Source organism: Bufo gargarizans, chromosome 5 (genome assembly GCF_014858855.1).
Source record: "Bufo gargarizans isolate SCDJY-AF-19 chromosome 5, ASM1485885v1, whole genome shotgun sequence".
In the NCBI taxonomy this organism is placed as follows: domain Eukaryota; kingdom Metazoa; phylum Chordata; class Amphibia; order Anura; family Bufonidae; genus Bufo; species Bufo gargarizans.
The window spans coordinates 121,265,102-121,288,305 of record NC_058084.1 but is presented as its reverse complement, the minus strand read 5'-3'; the positions used below and the strand labels follow the sequence as shown (position 1 = coordinate 121,288,305).

Here is a 23,204-nt window from a genome sequence, read left to right as displayed (position 1 = left end):
AAAGCGGGGCATATAAGCTCTCCGATCCCACCTGGAAACACCCACTTATGATTGGGGTTTATGCCCACTTAACCCATTTTTGGCCTCGAACATGGCAAATTTTCCAGGACTGTTGGCAACTAAACATCAATATCAAATGAGTGGGAGCCCAGCTCCTGGCAGTCCTGATGATTTATCACTTAGAGAAAGTTAATACAAGCCACTTACTAATGTATTGGTATTATCAATTTTGCTTCCATTGCTGGCTGGATTCATTTTTCCATCACATTATACACTGCTCGTTTGCATGGTTACAGACTACCCTGCAATCCATCAGTGCTGGTCGTACTTTCACAATATAGGAAAAAGCACCAACCTATGTGTGCTCCCATGGTCCCAGCCACCAGAGAAGCTGACGCTTTTTCCTAGTGTGCAAGTACGACCACCACTGATGGACTGCAGGGTGGTCTGTAACCATGGAAACGAGCCGTGTATAATGTAATTCCCTGGTGCTCTTAAAGGGTTTTGGTCACCTGAAAAATGTGTATTAAGCTGGCTGACATTAGCGATGTGCTAATGTCAGCTGAACATAACTATATTAGTGACATCTCACTGCCTAAAGCCATTACTGAGAAAAACTAACTTTTATAATATGCTAATTAGCCTCTAGGAGCGGGGGGGGGGGGGGGGCATTGCAGCTGCTTCTAGAGGCTCCTTTTGCCCACCACTTTTCACGCCCTTCTTCTCTTGATTGACAGGGCCAGGGCAGCACTGCTCACCTCCCGCCGGCCGGGTCTGCAGTGTAAATCTCGCGCCGTTCAGTATTCGGCACAGGCGCAGTGAGGGAAGGACGCTCGGCGTCAAAGAGGGAAACTGTGAGGGGTTCATTGTGTGAAAGATCCATTTTTCCTGCATATCTGTACACTTCAATAGTTTTCTCTTACAAAATGGCACAAAAATAATCTAATCTAAATATATAGAAATTTCTAAAATCCCAACTGCATCAAATAATGAAATGATATACAAGACGGGCTCAAGTATACAGAAATGGAACCAACACTTTCTGGGTCAATATTGTGAATGTAATAATGAAAATCTATACCTCAAATCAAAAGAGGGACATTTAAGGAGCAAATTCGACTGTGACGAGGGGACATCCTCTGCGTCTGGAGGAAAGAAGGTTTCTACATAAACATAGAAGAGGATTCTTTATGGTAAGAGCAATGAGACTATGGAACTCTCTGCCTGAGGAGGTGGTGATGGTGAGTTCACTAAGGCTACTTTCACACTAGCGTTCGATCGGATCCGTTCTGAACGGATCCGATCATAATAATGCAGACGGAGGCTCCGTTCAGAACGGATCCGTCTGCATTATTTTTAGCATATAACAGCTACGTGTGAAAATAGCCTCGTATGGATCCGTCCAGACTTTTAATGTAAAGTCAATGGGGGACGGATCCGCCTGAAGATTGAGCCATATTGTGGCATCTTCAAACGGATCCGTCCCCATTGACTTACATTGTAAGTCTGGGCGGATCCGCACGCCTCCGCACGGCCAGGCGGACACCCGAACGCTGCAAGCAGCGTTCAGCTGTCCGCCTGTCCGTGCGGAGGCGAGCGGAGCGGAGGCTGAACGCCGCCAGACTGATGCAGTCTGAGCGGATCCGCTCCATTCAGACTGCATCAGGGCTGGACGGCTGCGTTCGGGTCCGCGCGTGAGCTCCTTCAAACGGAGCTCACGAGCGGACCGACGAACGCTAGTGTGAAAGTAGCCTAAAAGAGTTCAAGAGGGGCCTGGATGTATTTCTGGAGTGTAATAATATAACAGGCTATAGCTACTAGAGAGGGGTCGTTGATCCAGGGAGTTATTCTGATTGGAGTCGGGAAATAATTTTTTCCCCTAAAGTGAGGAAAATTGCCTTCTATCTCACAGTTTTTTTTCCCCTTCCTCTGGATTAACTTGCAGGATAACAGGCCGAACCGGATGGACAGATGTCTTTTTTCAGTCTTATAAACTGTTACTATGTTAAATAGGTTCAGAGGGACTTGGGTCAAAAAGAGGGATTGCCCCGGCAAAAAAGGGACACTTTGCAGGTCCGATATTTGCCAGGTAGCGGCTAGATCTCTGCCGGACCCGATTATAGTCAATGGGGTCTGGCGGGAATGGCGGTAGTATCTGGCAATGCCAGATCCAGAGAACTCCGTGCCACAAGTGTGAAACTAGCCTAAGAACAGTAAATAAGACCAGATAACCTTCTTCCCCATTATGCTATACTTCACATTTTTTACCAATAGCATACGTATACGTGCGATAAAAGGTCTCTAATGTGGACGAGACTGCCACACAAACCTAGTACACTGCTCTTGGCTGCATCACATGAGTCACATATAAAACTCCTGTTTCGGGCTCTGGAGAATTTAAGCAAAGAACAAGTGTGTCATCTAACCCTATTACTGTCAAGCACTGTACACAACGCAATGACCTACCACGCTGGCTGTGTCATAAACATTCCCCGAATCAAAGTGGCAAACATCTAATAGATATTCACGGTTACTTAATAGTTGTTTTTTTTGAATTACGTCTGGAAACATTTACAAAATGCAGCAATCTGTAAGCATTCTGCAAGAGACTGCCTGGGGCACAGTAATTAATGAACATATTCTGATAACAGCCATGAAATTAGACTGTGTGAGTCATCATTTATTTGCTCAGCTGAATAACATTGGCAATTATTGTTGTAGAACTATTGTATGTGGAACCGAGCAGTAGCGGGCAGAAAGGCAGATGGATGACATCCCAGATAATGTGGCCAAACTAATATTTTCCTAACAGCTACACACCAATAAGTTGACTTGCGGATCATGAAATCACATAAGCTTTTATTGAAATTTATTTTAGTATTCTTTTGCTATTACACAGAAATTTGATGGTTGGAATTTTTATTTTGTTTTAATTAAAATTTTGCCAATTCATCCAGGAGAGGATTAGTGAGGTCAGGCACTGATGTTGGATGAGAGGGCCAGGCCCCCAATCTCAGTTCTAGTTCATCCCAAAGGTGTTCAATAGGATTGAGGTCAGAGCTCTGTGCAGCCAGTCAAGGTCTTCTTCTACACCAGGGATGCTCAACCTGCGGCCCTCCAGCTGTTGCAAAAGTACAACTCTCAGCATGCCCTAATAGCTGTAGGTGGCCCAGGCATGCTGGGAGTTGTAGTTTTGCAACAGCTGGAGGACCGCAGGTTGGACATCCCTGTTCTACACTAAACTCACTCAACCACTCTTTTATGAGCCTTGCTTTCTGCACTGGGGGCACAGTCATGCTGGAGCAGAAAAGCACCTTCCACAAACTGTTCCCACAAAGTTGGAGGCATATAGTTGTCCAAAATGTCTTGGTATGCTGAAACACTAAAGGGGTTATCCAACATCTTACAACAGCCCACACATGTGCCGGGCCCCTCAGAGGGAATATACTTTACCCCGCTCCCCTCCTGGCCCCCGCACCGCCACTGCTGCTTCTCCCTGTACACGGATCAAAATATTCCGTGTCGGGGGGCCAAGCAGCCAATGGCAGGCGGGGACGGGAGCTAGCCTCCCTAGCATCGCGTGTGACGCTAAGGAGACTTGTCCTCGTCATCGCCTGCTACCCCCCTCCTGGATGTTTTCATCTGTGTACAGGGAGAGGCAGCAGTGGGACCAGAAGCGGCGCGGGGAGCCGGGTAAATATATTCCCTCTGAGGTGCCCGGCACATGGGAGGGCTGTTGTATGATGTTGGATAACCCGTTTAACATTTCAATTCACTGGAACTAAGGACCTGTGCCAACCCCTCACAATCTACACAATGACATTATCCCTCTTCCAACAATGCAGTCAGGCAGACATTGTTCTCCTGCCATTCACCAAACCCAGACACATCCATCTGCCACATAGAGAAGCGTGATTCCAGAAGTGTCCTTTACATCACTCCATTTGGCATAGTGCTTGGTGATGCAGGGCTTGTATGCAGCTGCTAGGCCATGAAAAGCCAAGTTTTTACCCCCCAGTAGAAGAGGGGGTGATCCCAACTGGGCCCCCCCCTCTTGTCCTGGGCCCCATAGCAGTTGCATGGTCTGCCGCTATGGTAGTTAGGCCCCTGGTTACATGGTCTGCCACTTCGTGTTGCTGTGGTTTCTAAACCCTTCCACGTTACAATAACACCACTCACAGTTGATGGTAGAATATCTAAGAGGGATTACATTTCACAAACTGACATTTACAACAGTGGCATCATATTACAGTATCATATTACATGGGAATGCATTAATTTAACACTTTTTTGGGTAACTCTGCATTCCCACTTCAAAGATACACATTATATTTCCATGAAAATTACATAAATTAGTGCAGACAAACACTCTATCTTGTGTGAGCCTTCTGAGACTAGAGAGGACAATGGCAGCATATGTCAAGGATATGAGTAGTTTTGCACATAGAAGTTTTAATATTTAATGGTACGAATAATACAGGGGTCAGATGACTGGTCATATGATATCCTGTAAGTTAAACGGGTTGTCCCATGAAAAGTATTTTACATTTTCAAACCAGTACCTTGATCTAAATACTTTTGTAATTACATGTAATTATAAAAGGTTTGTATAGCCACTGAGGTATTCAATAAAATATCTCTGTATAGCGCCACCTGCTGTTTGTTCTCAGATTTTTCTAACTCCATAACATTGCTGATGTGGATGGCCATGCTCAGTTTCATCCTTCAGCAGCTAACATTTGGATCTTCTTTTAGCAGCTGTGACAGTAAGGCTATATTCACACTAGTGGCAGGATGGATCCGATAGGCTGTTCACCCTGTCGGATCCGTCCCGCCGGACCGCCGCCCCGTCCCCATTGACTATAATGGGGACGGGGGCGGAGCTCCGGCGCAGCACGGCTGTACACGGCGAAAGGCCGCTGGACTAAAAGTACTGCATGTCCGACTTTAGTCCAGCGGCCTCTCACCGCGAACTGCCGTGGTGCGCTGGAGCTCTGCCCCCGTCCCCATTATAGTCAATGGGGACGGAGCGGCGGTCCGGCGGCATGGCGAAATAGCGGCAGAACGGATCCAACAGGGTGAACAGCCTGTCGGATCCGTCCTGCCGCTAGTGTAAAAGTACCCTTAGGCTACATACACACCACAGCGCCGTATTTTGTGGATCGGCAAAACACGGATGCCGGCCGCATGCGTCCCCCAATTTGCGGAATGCCTACTATAGACATGCCTATTCTTGTCCACAAAAGAATAGGAAATGTTCTATTTCTTTTTTTTCTTTTTTTTTTTTCGGGGCCACGGAAAGGAGCAACGGATGCGGAAAGCACACCAGAGTCCTGTCCGTATCATTTGCGGCACCATTGAAGTGAATGGGTCGGCATCCGAGCTGCAAAAAATGCGGCTCAGATGCGGAACCAAACAACGGTCGTTTGCATGAGGCCATAAAAGGAGAGAACTGCAGCAGAAAGGACATGAGCTGCCAACTATTGGAGATCTCTGGATCCATATGAGGTACAGGGCTGGTTCTAGCTTTGTTAGAAAGAGATTGTCATGTACTATGTGATGTTTTATAGACCTTTCACCTGGAAAAACATTGTGAAGTAAGTATCATTACATATACAGCGGCACCCAGGGATCTCACTGCACTTACTATTATCCCTGGGCGCCGCTCCGTTCTCCCGTTATGTCCTCCGGTATCTTCGCTTACTTGGTTATAGTAGGCGGAGACTTGGGGGACTTGGTTATAGTAGGCGGAGTCTGCCCTTGTTCTGCTGGGCGTCTCCTCCTCCTAGGCTGTAGCGCTGGTCAATCGCAGAGCAGAGCTCACAGCCTGGGAGGTTTTTTTCTCCCAGGCTGTGAGCTCTGCGCTGCGATTGGCCAGCGCTACAGCCTGGGAGGAGGAGACGCCCAGCAAAACAAGGGCAGTCTCCGCCTACTATAACCAAGTCCCCAAACATACCGGAGGACATAACGGGAGAATGGAGCGGCTCCCAGGGATAATAGTAAGTGCAGTGAGATCCCTGGGTGCCGCTGTATATGTCATGATACTTAGTTCACAATGTTTTTCCAGGTGAAAGGTCCTCTTTAAAGGGAACCTGTACGCAGCATGATATCCCAATACACTCCCTGGCTACAAACAACCTTGTCCTTTCACTATAACATGGGGACTATACCTGGTGCTCTCCAGATTTTGGTCGACACAGGATATAGCTTGACTGAATATTTGTATTGCAATTCTTGCTTTTATGTGGCTTTTGTATACCTTGTCAGAGTAAATATATACTTTGTGGAGACCATTGTACAGACTTACACAGTAACTAGAAGCTGCAAGTGAAACCATGCCCATTACGTTAAAAATCACATCATTTACCAATACTTGTTATGTCTTCATTTATGGCCTATGCCATTTTTATTTGAGAGGCAAAGTTAATTATTCGATCATCTTTTATTTTCACTACATATAGAACACTCTTTCAATGCTTTATTTAAGTAAAAGTCGCTATTTTTGGGAATTATTAGGTATAAACTAAGGGTATGGCCACATGGCAGTCGTGATGCGGTTAGGAAAAGCATGGGGTCAGTTACTGCACGCATAATCATGCGTTTAGGGTGCGTTTTTTTGTCCGCCACTGTTGTAGCAAACACCTGTTGTAAAGCAAATGCCGCAAGCAGCTACTCAACTCTATATGTCATGCAATCTGAAGCCACAAGCAGTAGGGCAGGTTTTATGTGCGGTCAATCAGGTGCAGTCCTCACAGATTGTAAGGGCCCACCAGAGCGTATAGCTTGGGGGACACATGGGGGCAATGACCCCATATTTAGTGACAAGTTTATTAGGCAATCAGTGTTCTCTACCCCCCTTTGTCCCCCCCTTTTCTTTCCCTTCCCGCTTTATTTTTCAGGTCAAATTTTACCTCAGGATGCTGAATCCAGTTGGAGCTGGTGCTGTTTAATTTAAAGATTCTGGATGGCAACTGGAGCGGATCTGCTGATTGGTTGCTGCCCTGTTGCTGGGAGAGATTTCCAGCTATCTGATTTGTTCCTGGCTACATGGCGGGAAACTTATCCCCTTTATATTGTCAGGTTCGCCGCTACCTCAGGGCAGTCGTCGCGGATCTGGACAGCGCCCGCCCTCCCCCCCCCCCTTACTTTAATCTTGTGCTATCTGTCGCTGTGCTTTATTAGAGGGGCTGTATCGCTCAGCTGATGCTGAGTGGATCTTGGTCTATATGGATGGTTTGAAAGTGGTATTTATTGTTATGGTTTATGGTTTTAATTATTAATTAATTTATTAAATTATTTATTGGTTTTAATTTTGGTTACCCTTAATAAAGCACTTCGGCCATTTCTATTCCACTAAGAAATTGTGTCATGGTTTTTATTTATCTAAATCACACATGGTTGAAGGGGAGTGGTGTCATTTGCCTCCATGTAAAGTGCCAGGTCTATCTCAGAAACCCATTTTCCGAATGACTTCTATTGGAAAATGAGATGCTGCGGTACCTGACTGCATCATGACCGTGCCATGTGGCCATACCCTAATATTTGTGTCCCCCTAATATCTAGAGCTGGGGTCCTAGGTTCAAATCTGACCAAGGACAACATCTGCATGGAGTTTGTATGGGTCTCCTCCGGGGACTCTGGTTTCCTCTCACACGCCAAAGACATACTGATAGGGAACTTAGATTGTGAGCCTCAATGGGGACAGCTTGATGCTAATGTCTGTAAAGAGTTGCGGAATATAGTAGCGATATATAAGTGAGTAAAATAAAAAGAAATGCATTGAACTACCGTATTTTTCGCCCTATAAGACACACCGGCCCATAAGACGCACCTAGGTTTTTGAGGAGGAAGATAAGAAAATATTTTTGGGTTTTGAACTAATGGTGGTCTGTGGATGACACTATTATGGGGGCATCTGTGGATGGCACTGTTATGGGGGATTATTGTGGGGGCATCTGTGGATTGCACTGTTATGGGGGCATCTGTGGATGACACATATATAGCATCTTATCTAATGTGTCATCCACAGATCCCCCATAACAGTGTCCCTGTGTAGTGAATGGGGGCCGGCGTCTGGTTCTGTAATGGCAGCGGGGCCCGATGCAAATCACTGTATTCTACTACACCGGGCCCCGCTCACAGTAGTATCATCATATCTAACTTGTAGGTATTGTTAAAGTATTCAAATCATCTGGAATCCAGCGCTTGTACTACTTAGGCTCCATTAACACGTCCGCAAATGGGTCCGCAATTTTGCGGAACGGGTGCGGACCCATTAATTTTCTATGGGGACGGAATGAATGCGCACAGCACACAGTGTGCTGTCTGCATCCGCATTTGCGAAGCGCGGTCCCGATCTTCGGGTCCATAGCTCCGCAAAAGATAGAACATGTCCTATTCTTGTCCGCAGCTTGCGGACAAGAATAAGCATTTCTATAGGGGTGCCGGGCAGGTGTGTTGCGGATCCGCAACACACCACGGACGTGTGAATGGAGCCTTACTACTAACTTCTCTCACAGCGTAGCTCACTACGTCATGCACCTGCGCCGCCTGCTTCATTCCTAAAGTGGGCGGAGCATGCGCATGACATAGTGAGCTACGCTGCAAGCGCCCGCCTGGCCGGCCTCCTGACTGCCAAGAAGTTAGTAGTAAGTAGTACAGCGCTGGATTTAAGATGATTTGAATACTTTAACAATACCCACAAGTTAGATATGACTATACTACAGTCAGTGGGGCCCGGTGTAGTAGAATACAGTGACTGCATCGGGCCCCGCTGCTATTACAGAACCAGATGCCGGCCCCCAGCCGATACACCAGACAGTCGCAGCATTCGCCCCATAAGACACACTGCTATTTCCCCCCCCCAAAAAAAGTGCGTCTTATAAGGCGAAAAATACGGTAGTTACTGCAGCACTACTTTCACTGAAATGAATGGGAGCAGTGCTGCAGTAACCAGCTCAGTCCACTAGACCAAGGGTCAGCAACCAGCTGTTGTGAAACTACAACTCCCAACATGCTCCATTCACTTCGATGTGAGTTCTGTGAACAGCCAAGCAAGTATGCATGCTGGGATTCTTCGTTTCACCACAGCTGGAGAGCTGAAGGTTGCTGATCCCTGCAATAGACAATGTACATAACTTTGCAGTTCCACCACCAGAACTACTCCCAAACAGCTGATAAGTGGGGCTGGGGAAAGGGAGGGTATCGGACTACCACTGATCTGAAATTGATGATAAGCAAGAGATACAGCATACGGTGAGTACCCCAGAGTGACTACTTTCTCTCCTTTTATTATCCACTCCTGATTTTGGCTTCCAAAACTGTATGCAAAAACCTGATAGCGTGGTCGTACCCAAAGTCTAGCTGAGGAACAATAAAGACCTACATGTACAAGCTCCTCACAGCTAAGCCCAAGTTCAGAGAATCTTTATCTCTAAGGCTACTTTGACAATTGTGTTTTCCCTTTCCGCTATTTAGCTCCGTCATAGGATCTCAATAGCCGGGGAAAAACGCTTCCGTTTTGTCCCCATTCATTGTCAATGGGGACAAAACTGAACTTAATGGCGTGCACCAGAACGCATTCAGTTCCATTTGGTTGCGCCCCCACCACGGACAAAATAACGCTGCAAACGGATCAGTCATGACACACAATGTAAGTCAATGGGGACGGATCTCTCTCTGACAATAGAAAACGGATCCGTCCCCCATTGACTTCCAATGGTGTTCATCACGGATCCGTCTTGGCTATTCTAAAGAGAATACAACCGGATCCGTTATTAAAGGATGCAGGCAGTTGTATTATCAGAATGGAAGTGTTTTTGCTGATGCATGATGGATCCAGCAAAAACGCTGGTGTGAAAGTAGCCTAAGGTAACAACTTTGTTACCAGAATACTCCAGAGAGAAGGAGATTAGAAGGTCCACCCATACTTTAAGTTTTTCTATTGGAAAATGAAATGCTGCGGTATCTAACTGCATCACGACCGTGGCATATGGCCATACCCTAATATTTGTGTCCCTAATATCTAGCGCTGGGGTCCTGGGTTCAAATCTAACCATGGAAAACATCTGCATGGAGTTTGTATGTTCTCTCCATGTTTGCGTGCGTTTCCTCCCACAACTTCAGGGAGTTCTCCTGGGTAAGAAAGAGTGCACGTTCCTGCCACTCAGCCATAGGGAGAGCCAGAGGAGGAGACTGCCACTGTCAATACTATGACCTCACTCAGGGCCATAATTAACCCAACACCAACAGGTCGCTGCATAAGTAACACACTGTACTAAATAACCCAATCCTTATCACACAGTCTGGTCTACCAGACCTATTAACTAAGGCTACTTTCACACCTGCATTCGGTGCGTATCCGTCTTGTATCTGCACAGACGGATCCGCACCGATAATGCACCATATTGTGTCAGTGAAAACGGATCCGTCCCCATTGACTTACATTGTAAGTCAGGACAGATCCGTTTGGCTCCACATAGTCAGGCGGTGTCCGCCTCCAGAGTGGAATGGAGGTGCAACAGAGCCAAACTGATGCATTCCGAAAGGATCCTTATTCATTCAGTAAGCATTGGGGCTGAACTGAACCGTTTTGGGCCGCTTGTGAGAGCCCTGAAATGCCAGTGTGAAAGTAGCCTAATACTAATGATGCAGCAGCCAGAATCATTCTTATTAATTAAAATGTATTACATAAAATACCTAAAGGGAACCTGTCACCAGTTTTATGGTGTCCTAACTAAGGGCAACATAAATAAGTGACTGATTCTCTTAGCAAAATGCCGGGTCACTTTCTTTAATTGACCCAGTCAATCTGCCAACATCTTGTATTGAAAAGCTCCAGCTGATAATGATGAGTCCTGAATATTATGAGCTCCTGACTCTCCCCGCCTACCTGTTGCTGAATGACAGTTATTTTCCATATGAATCAGCAGCAGGTGGGCAGGGGAGTGGCTATAGCTGTTAATTAAATAAACGCTGGACTCAATGACATCACGCTGGACTCAAATCAGCTCATTAGCATGCAGCATGTGGCATCTTTGTGTGTATACTATGAGGTAACCATCTGTCACACCAGTAAGTCAATACATCTAAGGCACTTTTTAGTAGTTAATGATTGTATATAATTAGTTAGATTATAATCAAATATCCACATGACAGGTTCCCTTTAAATGTGAACATGCAGTACCACATCTCCAACCTATAAAGCCAGAATAATCTTCCATCTGGATGAGATTCAGAGTAGCAATCCTTTAGTCAAACAGGAGAAGAATGCAAGGATTATATGTGTAGGCCAAAAACATCACATGGATTAGATAATGTGGGAACTTGGGAAATGAGAATTTACAGTATTTATGAATAAGGACAAACCTGAGCACACGGCCACCCCGTACTGTGGGTATGAGACCTGAGGCTTATTCATTTCAGGTGCCTTAAAAGGAACATTTTATAGAAGCCTTTACAGACGGCTGGTACTGCAACCAAACCGTCAGCGGCAGACCTGACCAAAGACCACGTCTACACAAAAAATTGCAAAGGAAATTGTAACTCTTCAAGTGGTTGTCTCACTTCAGTAAGTGGCATTTATCATGTAGAGAAAGTTAACACAAGGCACTTACTAATGTATTATTATCAATCTTCTTTCTTTGTTGGTTGGATTCATTTTTCCATCACATTATACACTGCTCGTTTCCATGGTTACAGACCACCCTGTGATCCATCAGTGGTGGTCGTGCTTGTACAATATAGGAAAAAGCAGTAGCCTATGTGCACTCCCATGTGCCCGGCCACCAGAAAGGCTGATGCTTTTTCATATAGTGTGCAAGCACAACCACCAGTGATGGATTGCAGGGTGGTCTGCAACCATGGAAACGAGCAGTGTATAATGTGATTGAAAAATGAATCCAGACAGCAAAGGAAGCAATATGGATAATAACAATACATTAGTAAGTGCCTTGTTTTAACTTTACTTACGCAATAAATGCAACTTACTGAAGTGAGACAACCACTTTAAGGGCTCATGCACACGACCGTTGTTTGGGGCCCCATTCGATCCAAATTTTTTGCAGGTCAGATGCGACCCATTTACTTCAATGGTACCACAATAGTTGCTGATAGCAAAAAAAAAAAAGTATTTGCCAAGAATCTCACATTATAAAATAAGCGTAGCATTAGCACCAGAATATTTTCTATAACTACGGCATATTGTACTTTATTGGTGTCTGCAGAGTGCTGTTGCATTGTGTTTTTTTCATGATCTATATGGAGACAGTCATGGTGACAGAATTCCCTGGTGTCTTCTTCTTCAGATGATTCTCTTATCTGAGTCGAAAAGAACTAATGATTAGGACCTCCGAGCTGCATCCCTGAACGCGGAGATGTAGCTGGACGCAGATTAACATCATTCATTCACAAGCCTCAAGGGACCTGTCAGGCACCGAGGTCACTTTTAGGTCACTTGTATGTTGTGATGTTGAGACAGATTTCCTATACATATGGTTATCAGCAAAACCAAGGCTGATTTCATGGTGCATAAACCAGGCCCACAACCTTTTTTCAGATTCAAGGGTTATGGAGTTATATGAATTTGATGGCCTATCCTTAGGAATCGGTGGAATAGCCAGTCAGCGTCCCAATGCCCTTCAAGAACCACAGCTTGTCGTTTAAAACTGGAAATATACAGCCAATTAAGAATACACTGTACCGTAGTCATCATCCAATCTGTTTTGTGGTACACTCATCAACATTACAAACCCTGTAGTCATCCTTCCTCCTCAGTCCGGAGAACAGTCGGCCCATGATGCAGTAGAACGTATACAGATGAAGAAAAGTCAAGTACTTCAACCTCAATAAACGAGGCGTCCATTTTCCTTTCTTCATCAGCATCTTCCCTTTGCCAGCACTTCCACATTATTCTACACCTGCCTGATCAAGTCTGATATAAAATAGGTGCATAGATAGTGCTGTTACATACGTACTGTGGCGCCCCCTACTGTCTTTAGATTCCCTGTCAGAATGTGAACATGTGTCTGAAGCTGGCGAGAAGCTGCTGCTTTTAGATCCCCGATTCTTATTGTCTGGCCTGTACAACTGCAGGAATCCGGGAGGTGGGACTGAGCATGTGTGACCACTGTGACTGGATACATTACATGGATGTTCTGAGCAGAGACGATTCCAAATTAAAATGTTCCGCCGCATACAGCGCACACTGGATATGTAATATCCAAGTGTAATATGTCAGCTTATTGAGGTCTATCATTTCATTGGTTGCAGTTTTTACAGTTGAAAACATTCCAAAGGCAGAAAAATACAAAAGGTATAAAAAAATGGTATGAAAAACGCGTGCACTTTGAGTGCACCTTAACCCACTATACCTAAGGCTACTTGCACACAATGCATATTACACACGGATTTCTGTGCAAAAAAAACACAGCGAACCAGCAAAGTGAACGAGAAAAGACAAATGTAATGTACACTAATTCTTCTGCCTTCCGTGTGGAAATTTACAAATCCGCAGCACGTTAATGTTTGTTCAATTTTTGGTGCAGATTTCACCCTTTTAAATTGAAGGGTGAAATCTGCTGCAAAACCGTATCACATCCGCACTGCTGCAAAAACACACAAAAAATTTGTGGCTTTTCTGTTTAGAAATCTGCACTCGTGTGGCGGTACCCTAAGGTTGCGACCTCACAGTGCGGGTGGCTGCATGGCAACCAATGGCTGCTCAATTTTACCGTAAATCTGTGGTCATTGGGTGCCTCACCGTAGGGTTGCACCCTAAAAGTGACCCATTTTGTAATCTACAATCTGTAAATTGATTACAGCGGGGACCAGCTGCGAACCAAGTTTGGAGTCGGAGAACTTCAGATAATCTCCACTACAGGTGTGCATGCTGCATTCATAATTCCTCCAATCAGATACACTGATGTACAGACGCAAGCTTTCCAACAGCAAAAACAGGTAAAAAATGTTCCATAAGGCCTCATGCACACGACCGTGGGTGTTTTGCGGATCGCAAAACACGGATGGCGCCCGTGTGCGTTCTACAATTTGCGGAATGGCACGGACAGCCTTTAATATAACTGCTATTCTTGTCTGCAAAGCGCGGACAAGAATAGGACAGGTTATATATTTTTTGAGGACCACGGAATGGAGCAAAGGATGCGGACAGCACATTGAAGTGAATGGGTCCGCATCTGAGCCGTAGTTTTGTGCATGAGGCCTAAGACTGTGACTACCACAGGTGTTACAGGATTACAACACACTCACATTATAATATTGGGTGTCAAAAAGTTACATTGACTTGTTCTATTCATATGGGGTAAGCAATGCATGATACGGACATGTGTGATAGGGGATTAGGTGAAGCCCTCTGAGGACTCATCTAATCGCGAGCTGCTGTATAGATACAATTCCAAAATGTCCTTACATTTCCCTTGTAATTAAATAAAACTACTGCAATAACTAATCTGGAAGTGACATAAAGCAGGACAATAGAATTTTGAACGTTACTTTTGTCAACTTCACAGAAGTCTGAATATTACAGAAAGACAAGAGTTAATACCTCTGCACACGCAAGTGAATGTGCACCACCACCGCACTGACCTGGCTGTATGCTCTCAGGCAGCATTCAAGTCCACTTCACTCCTCTCAACGTATTAAAACCAGGGAACTTCTGTACGGTAACCTTCAACTTCAATGAAAGAAGAAAAAAGCCTGGTTGTGTGTGAGCATGACCACAGCGCAGCAATTTAATACACCTTATCATGTGGTATGTTGCTATAGCAATCCTGAATCCGGCAGCTCCCGTGCAGCAAATGACAAAGGGTCTCCCCCTCCCCTCCCTCTGCTGCAAGGTAATCTGCCTCTTCCAACAGCACATCACCCTGCGCCTGCTATGTGCAAGGAGGGCGGCCTCGCAGTTTAGTACGTTTGTCTGTGTAAAGTGTTATACCGGACAACTCACTTATTACCAACGCTACCTCTATGCAATTTAGGGAGTCCTACTCTCACACTTTGCTTGGTGGATAGAAAGCAAGAGATGTAAACTGAAGCATTGTCCCATGAAATTATCATATTACTAGATGTGGATGCAGCAGAGCAGAGTTTGTCGTTTAGCACAATACAGTTGCGTTTTTAGGTACCTGTACGTAGGTAACAAGTTATCCCCTATCCACTGAAAAGGGGGTGACTTTTCAGATCAACTGCTGGGACCCCCACCCATTATTAGACTGAGGGTCCTGTGTCCCGCTGTATGAATGGAGTCATTTTATTTTTTTAAATCCCACATCTTGTTCAGTAGCAAATTGGCTCAACTGAAGTACGGTATAAGGATACATGCACACGTTCAGGATTCATGTGCGGAGAATCCGCACTGAAACCCGCAGGCAAATCTATGCGGTCAATCCGCATCAATTGCTGCGCATTTGGTGTGGATTTTACTAAGTGAATGAAGAAAATCCAGTCAGGAAAAATAAAATAAACTGACATGCTGCAGATTTAAAAGTCCGCACTGCAGGTGAAAATCTGCGCGGAAAAAAAATCTGCATGGTGTGCATTGAGAATTTCATATTCTCATAGAATACAATGTACATGACCTATGCTGCAGATTTTCCGCACGCAAATCCGCATGGAAAATCCGCACGCAATCCTGATAGTGTGTATGGTGCGGATGTGCCGTGGGTGCGGCTGCAGTGGGCCCTAATTAAACGAATGAGAATCGCGCCGTTCAGTAGGTCTGCATTGTTAATGGCCACGTGGTATTGGAGGGGGCGACCAATCCAAAGAAGAATTCCAGCTTCAGATTTTACATGGATTTTCTGAATTTGTCTATGACGTAATGGTGCATATGCCACGGCACTGCAGCTATGACATCAAGTGGAATCTCTACGGGTAAGGCTACATGCACACAACCGTATGTGTTTTGCAGTCCGCAAAAAAAACGGATGCCATACGGAACGTCATCCGTTTTTTTTGCGGACTGCAAAACACATACGGTTGTGTGCATGTAGCCTTACCCGTAGAGATTCCACTTGATGTCATAGCTGCAGTGCCGTGGCATATGCACCATTACGTCATAGACAAATTCAGAAAATCCATGTAAAAATCTGAAGCTGGAATTTCTTCTTTGGATTGGTCGCCCCCTCCAATACCACGTGGCCATTAACAATGCAGACCTACTGAACGGCGCGATTCTCATCGTTTAATTAGGGCCCACTGCAGCCGCACCCACGGCACATCCGCACCATACACACTATCAGGATTGCGTGCGGATTTCCATGCGGATTTGCGTGCGGAAAATCTGCAGCATAGGTCATGTACATTGTATTCTATGAGAATATGAAATTCTCAATGCACACCATGCAGATTTTTTTTCCGCGCAGATTTTCACCTGCAGTGCGGACTTTTAAATCTGCAGCATGTCAGTTTATTTTATTTTTCCTGACTGGATTTTCTTCATTCACTTAGTAAAATCCACACCAAATGCGCAGCAATTGATGCGGATTGACCGCATAGATTTGCCTGCGGGTTTCAGTGCGGATTCTCCGCACATGAATCCTGAACGTGTGCATGTATCCTTATACCGTACTTCAGTTGAGCCAATTTGCTACTGAACAAGATGTGGGATTTAAAAAAAATAAAATGACTCCATTCATACAGCGGGACACAGGACCCTCAGTCTAATAATGGGGGGGTCCCAGCAGTTGATCTGAAAAGTCACCCCCTTTTCAGTGGATAGGGGATAACTTGTTACCTACGTACAGGTACCTAAAAACGCAACTGTATTGTGCTAAACGACAAACTCTGCTCTGCTGCATCCACATCTAGTAATATGATAATTTCATGGGACAATGCTTCAGTTTACATCTCTTGCTTTCTATCCACCAAGCAGAAGTGTGAGAGTAGGACTCCCTAAATTGCATAGAGGTAGCGTTGGTAATAAGTGAGTTGTCCGGTATAACACTTTACACAGACAAACGTACTAAACTGCGAGGCCGCCCTCCTTGCACATAGCAGGGCGCAGGGTGATGTGCTGTTGGAAGAGGCAGATTACCTTGCAGCAGAGGGAGGGGAGGGGGAGACCCTTTGTCATTTGCTGCACGGGAGCTGCCGGATTCAGGATTGCTATAGCAACATACCACATGATAAGGTGTATTAAATTGCTGCGCTGTGGTCATGCTCACACACAACCAGGCTTTTTTTCTCTTTCATTGAAGTTGAAGGTTACCGTACAGAAGTTCCCTGGTTTTAATACGTTGAGAGGAGTGAAGTGGACTTGAATGCTGCCTGAGAGCATACAGCCAGGTCAGTGCGGTGGTGGTGCACATTCATTGCGTGTGCAGAGGTATTAACTCTTGTCTTTCTGTAATATTCAGACTTCTGTGAAGTTGACAAAAGTAACGTTCAAAATTCTATTGTCCTGCTTTATGTCACTTCCAGATTAGTTATTGCAGTAGTTTTATTTAATTACAAGGGAAATGTAAGGACATTTTGGAATTGTATCTATACAGCAGCTCGCGATTAGATGAGTCCTCAGAGGGCTTCACCTAATCCCCTATCACACATGTCCGTATCATGCATTGCTTACCCCATATGAATAGAACAAGTCAATGTAACTTTTTGACACCCAATATTATAATGTGAGTGTGTTGTAATCCTGTAACACCTGTGGTAGTCACAGTCTTAGGCCTCATGCACAAAACTACGGCTCAGATGCGGACCCATTCACTTCAATGTGCTGTCCGCATCCTTTGCTCCATTCCGTGGTCCTCAAAAAAATATAACCTGTCCTATTCTTGTCCGCGCTTTGCAGACAAGAATAGGCAGTTATATTAAAGGCTGTCCGTGCCATTCCGCAAATTGTAGAACGCACACGGGCGCCATCCGTGTTTTGCGGATCCGCAAAACACACAACGGTCGTGTGCATGAGGCCTTATGGAACATTTTTACCTGTTTTTGCTGTTGGAAAGCTTGCGTCTGTACATCAGTGTATCTGATTGGAGGAATTATGAATGCAGCATGCACACCTGTAGTGGAGATTATCTGAAGTTCTCCGACTCCAAACTTGGTTCGCAGCTGGTCCCCGCTGTAATCAATTTACAGATTGTAGATTACAAAATGGGTCACTTTTAGGGTGCAACCCTACGGTGAGGCACCCAATGACCACACAGATTTACGGTAAAATTGAGCAGCCATTGGTTGCCATGCAGCCACCCGCACTGTGAGGTCGCAACCTTAGGGTACCGCCACACGAGTGCAGATTTCTAAACAGAAAAGCCACAAATTTTTTGTGTGTTTTTGCAGCAGTGCGGATGTGATACGGTTTTGCAGCAGATTTCACCCTTCAATTTAAAAGGGTGAAATCTGCACCAAAAATTGAACAAACAATTAACGTGCTGCGGATTTGTAAATTTCCACACGGAAGGCAGAAGAATTAGTGTACATTACATTTGTCTTTTCTCGTTCACTTTGCTGGTTCGCTGTGTTTTTTTGCACAGAAATCCGTGTGTAATATGCATTGTGTGCAAGTAGCCTTAGGGTATAGTGGTTAAGGTGCACTCAAAAGTGCACGCGTTTTTCATACCATTTTTTATACCTTTTGTATTTTTCTGCCTTTGGAATGTTTTCAACTGTAAAAACTGCAACCAATGAAATGATAGACCTCAATAAGCTGACATATTACACTTGGATATTACATCTCCAGTGTGCGCTGTATGCGGCGGAATCATTTTAATTTGGAATCGTCTCTGCTCAGAACATCCATGTAATGTATCCAGTCACGGTGGTCAACACATGCTCAGTCCCACCTCCCGGATTCCTGCAGTTGTACAGGCCAGACAATAAGAATCGGGGATCTAAAAGCAGCAGCTTCTCGCCCAGCTTCAGACACATGTTCACATTCTGACAGGGCAATCTAAAAGGACAGTAGGGGGCGCCACAGTACGTATGTAACAGCACTATCTATGCACCTATTTTATATCAGACTTGATCAGGCAGGTGTAGAATAATGTGGAAGTGCTGGCAAAGGGAAGATGCTGATGAAGAAAGGAAAATGGACGCCTCGTTTATTGAGGTTGAAGTACTTGACTTTTCTTCATCTGTATACGTTCTACTGCATCATGGGCCGACTGTTCTCCGGACTGAGGAGGAAGGATGACTACAGGGTTTGTAATGTTGATGAGTGTACCCACAAAACAGATTGGATTGATGACTACGGTACAGTTATTCTTAATTGGCTGTATATTTCCAGTTTTAAACGACAAGCTGTGGTTCTTGAAGGGCATTGGGACGCTGATGGCTATTCCACCGATTCCTAAGGATAGGCCATCAAATTCATATAACTCCATAACCCTTGAATCTGAAAAAAGGTTGTGGGCCTGGTTATGCACCATTGAAATCAGCCTTGGTTTTGCTGATAACCATATGTATAGGAAATCTGTTCTCAACATCACAACATACAAGTGACCTAAAAGTGACCTCGGTGCCTGACAGGTCCTTGAGGCTTGTGAATGAATGATGTTAATCTGCGTCCAGCTACATCTCCGCGTTCAGGGATGCAGCTCGGAGGTCCTAATCATTAGTTCTTTTCGACTCAGATAAGAGAATCATCTGAAGAAGAAGACACCAGGGAATTCTGTTCACCATGACTGTCTCATATAGATCATGAAAAAAACACAATGCAACAGCACTCTGCAGACACCAATAAAGTACAATAATGCCGTAGTTTATAGAAAATATTCTGGTGCTAATGCTACGCTTATTTTTATAAATGTGAGATTCTTGGCAAATACTTTTTTTTTTTGCTATCAGCAACCTATTGTGGTACCATTGAAGTAAATGGCGTCCGCATCTGACCTGCAAAAAATTTGGATCGAATGGGGCCCCAAACAACGGTCGTGTGCATGAGCCCTTAAAGTGGTTGTCTCACTTCAGTAAGTTGCATTTATTGCGTAGTAAAGTTAAAACAAGGCACTTACTAATGTATTGTTATTATCCATATGCTTCCTTTGCTGTCTGGATTCATTTTTCAATCACATTATACACTGCTCGTTTCCATGGTTGCAGACCACCCTGCAATCCATCACTGGTGGTTGTGCTTGCACACTATATGAAAAAGCATCAGCCTTTCTGGTGGCCGGGCACATGGGAGTGCACATAGGCTACTGCTTTTTCCTATATTGTACAAGCACGACCACCACTGATGGATCACAGGGTGGTCTGTAACCATGGAAACGAGCAGTGTATAATGTGATGGAAAATGAATCCAACCAACAAAGAAAGAAGATTGATAATAATACATTAGTAAGTGCCTTGTGTTAACTTTCTCTACATGATAAATGCCACTTACTGAAGTGAGACAACCACTTGAAGAGTTACAATTTCCTTTGCAATTTTTTGTGTAGACGTGGTCTTTGGTCAGGTCTGCCGCTGACGGTTTGGTTGCAGTACCAGCCGTCTGTAAAGGCTTCTATAAAATGTTCCTTTTAAGGCACCTGAAATGAATAAGCCTCAGGTCTCATACCCACAGTACGGGTGGCCGTGTGCTCAGGTTTGTCCTTATCATAAATACTGTAAATTCTCATTCCCAAGTTCCCACATTATCTAATCCCTGTGATGTTTTTGGCCTACACATATAATCCTTGCATTCTTCTCCTGTTTGGACTAAAGGATTGCTACTCTGAATCTCATCCAGATGGAAGATTATTCTGGCTTTATAGGTTGGAGATGTGGTACTGCATGTTCACATTTAAAGGGAACCTGTCATGTGGATATTTGATTATAATCTAACTAATTATATACATCATTAACTACTAAAAAGTGCCTTAGATGTATTGACTTACTGGTGTGACAGATGGTTACCTCATAGTATACACACAAAGATGCCACATGCTGCATGCTAATGAGCTGATTTGAGTCCAGCGTGATGTCATTGAGTCCAGCGTTATTTAATTAACAGCTATAGCCACTCCCTGCCCACCTGCTGCTGATTCATATGGAAAATAACTGTCATTCAGCAAACAGGTAGGCGGGGAGAGTCAGGAGCTCATAAATATTCAGGACTCATCATTATCAGCTGGAGCTTTTCAATACAAGATGTTGGCAGATGACTGGGTCAATTAAAGGAAAGTGACCCGGCATTTTTGCTAAGAGAATCAGTCACTTATTTATGTTGCCCTTAGTTAGGACACCATAAAACTTGGTGACAGGTTCCCTTTAGGTATTTTATGTAATACATTTTAATTAATAAAGAATGATTCGGACTGCTGCATCATTAGTATTAGGGCTACTTTCACACTGGCATTTCAGGGCTCTCACAATGCGGCCCAAAACGGTTCAGTTCAGCCCCCAATGCTTACTGAATGAATACGGATCCTTTCGGAATGCATCAGTTTGCTCTGTTGCACCTCCATTCCACTCTGGATGCGGACACCGCCTGACTATGTGGAGCCAAACGGATCTGTCCTGACTTACATGTAAGTCAATGGGGACGGATCCGTTTTCACTGACACAATATGGTGCATTTCGGTGCGGATCCGTCTGTGCAGATACAAGACGGATACGCACCGAATGCAGGTGTGAAGTAGCCTTAGTTAATAGGTCTGGTAGACCAGACTGTGTGATAAGGATTGGGTTATTTAGTACGGTGTGTTACTTATGCAGCGACCTGTTGGTGTTGGGTTAATTATGGCCCTGAGTGAGGTCATAGTATTGACAGTGGCAGTCTCCTCCTCTGGCTCTCCCTATGGCTGAGTGGCAGGAACGTGCACTCTTTCTTACCCAGGAGAACTCCCTGAAGTTGTGGGAGGAAACGCACGCAAACATGGAGAGAAACATACAAACTCCATGCAGATGTTTTCCATGGTTAGATTTGAACCCAGGACCCCAGCGCTAGATATTAGGGACACAAATATTAGGGTATGGCCATATGCCACGGTCGTGATGCAGTTAGATACCGCAGCATTTCATTTTCCAATAGAAAAAACTTAAAGTATGGGTGGACCTTCTAATCTCCTTCTCTCTGGAGTATTCTGGTAACAAAGTTGTTACCTTAGGCTACTTTCACACCAGCGTTTTTGCTGGATCCATCATGCATCAGCAAAAACACTTCCATTCTGATAATACAACTGCCTGCATCCTTTAATAACGGATCCGGTTGTATTCTCTTTAGAATAGCCAAGACGGATCCGTGATGAACACCATTGGAAGTCAATGGGGGACGGATCCGTTTTCTATTGTCAGAGAGAGATCCGTCCCCATTGACTTACATTGTGTGTCATGACTGATCCGTTTGCAGCGTTATTTGTCCGTGGTGGGGGCGCAACCAAATGGAACTGAATGCGTTCTGGTGCACGCCATTAAGTTCAGTTTTGTCCCCATTGACAATGAATGGGGACAAACGGAAGCGTTTTTCCCCGGCTATTGAGATCCTATGACGGAGCTAAATAGCGGAAAGGGAAAACACAATTGTCAAAGTAGCCTTAGAGATAAAGATTCTCTGAACTTGGGCTTAGCTGTGAGGAGCTTGTACATGTAGGTCTTTATTGTTCCTCAGCTAGACTTTGGGTACGACCACGCTATCAGGTTTTTGCATACAGTTTTGGAAGCCAAAATCAGGAGTGGATAATAAAAGGAGAGAAAGTAGTCACTCTGGGGTACTCACCGTATGCTGTATCTCTTGCTTATCATCAATTTCAGATCAGTGGTAGTCCGATACCCTCCCTTTCCCCAGCCCCACTTATCAGCCTGTTTGGGAGTAGTTCTGGTGGTGGAACTGCAAAGTTATGTACATTGTCTATTGCAGGGATCAGCAACCTTCAGCTCTCCAGCTGTGGTGAAACGAAGAATCCCAGCATGCATACTTGCTTGGCTGTCACAGAACTCACATCGAAGTGAATGGAGCATGTTGGGAGTTTGTAGTTTCACAACAGCTGGTTGCTGACCCTTGGTCTAGTGGACTGAGCTGGTTACTGCAGCACTGCTCCCATTCATTTCAGTGAAAGTAGTGCTGCAGTAACTACCGTATTTTCGCCTATAAGACGCACTTTTTTTGGGGGGGGGAAATAGCAGTGTGTCTTATGGGGCGAATGCTGCGACTGTCTGGTGTATCGGCTGGGGGCCGGCATTCTGGTTCTGTAATAGCAGCGGGGCCCGATGCAGTCACTGTATTCTACTACACCGGGCCCCACTGACTGTAGTATGTCATATCT

The 23,204-nt window shown here is 44.8% G+C and overlaps 1 protein-coding gene across 14 annotated transcripts in view; it reads left to right on the top strand.

Moving 5' to 3' along the window:
- DTNA (dystrobrevin alpha) overlaps positions 1-23,204 on the top strand; it is a 359,099-nt gene that overhangs the window by 174,338 nt on the left and 161,557 nt on the right. For 3 of the 14 annotated variants that reach the window (XM_044292996.1, XM_044292992.1, XM_044292986.1), the window contains exon 1: positions 17,232-17,301. The exons of 9 other annotated variants lie outside the window; for them this stretch is intronic. The gene's annotated coding sequence lies outside the window, so the exon portion shown is untranslated. Of the gene's footprint in view, positions 1-17,231; positions 17,302-23,204 lie in introns of those variants that run through there. 2 more of the 14 variants (XM_044292997.1, XM_044292998.1) reach the window with 2 other exon arrangements.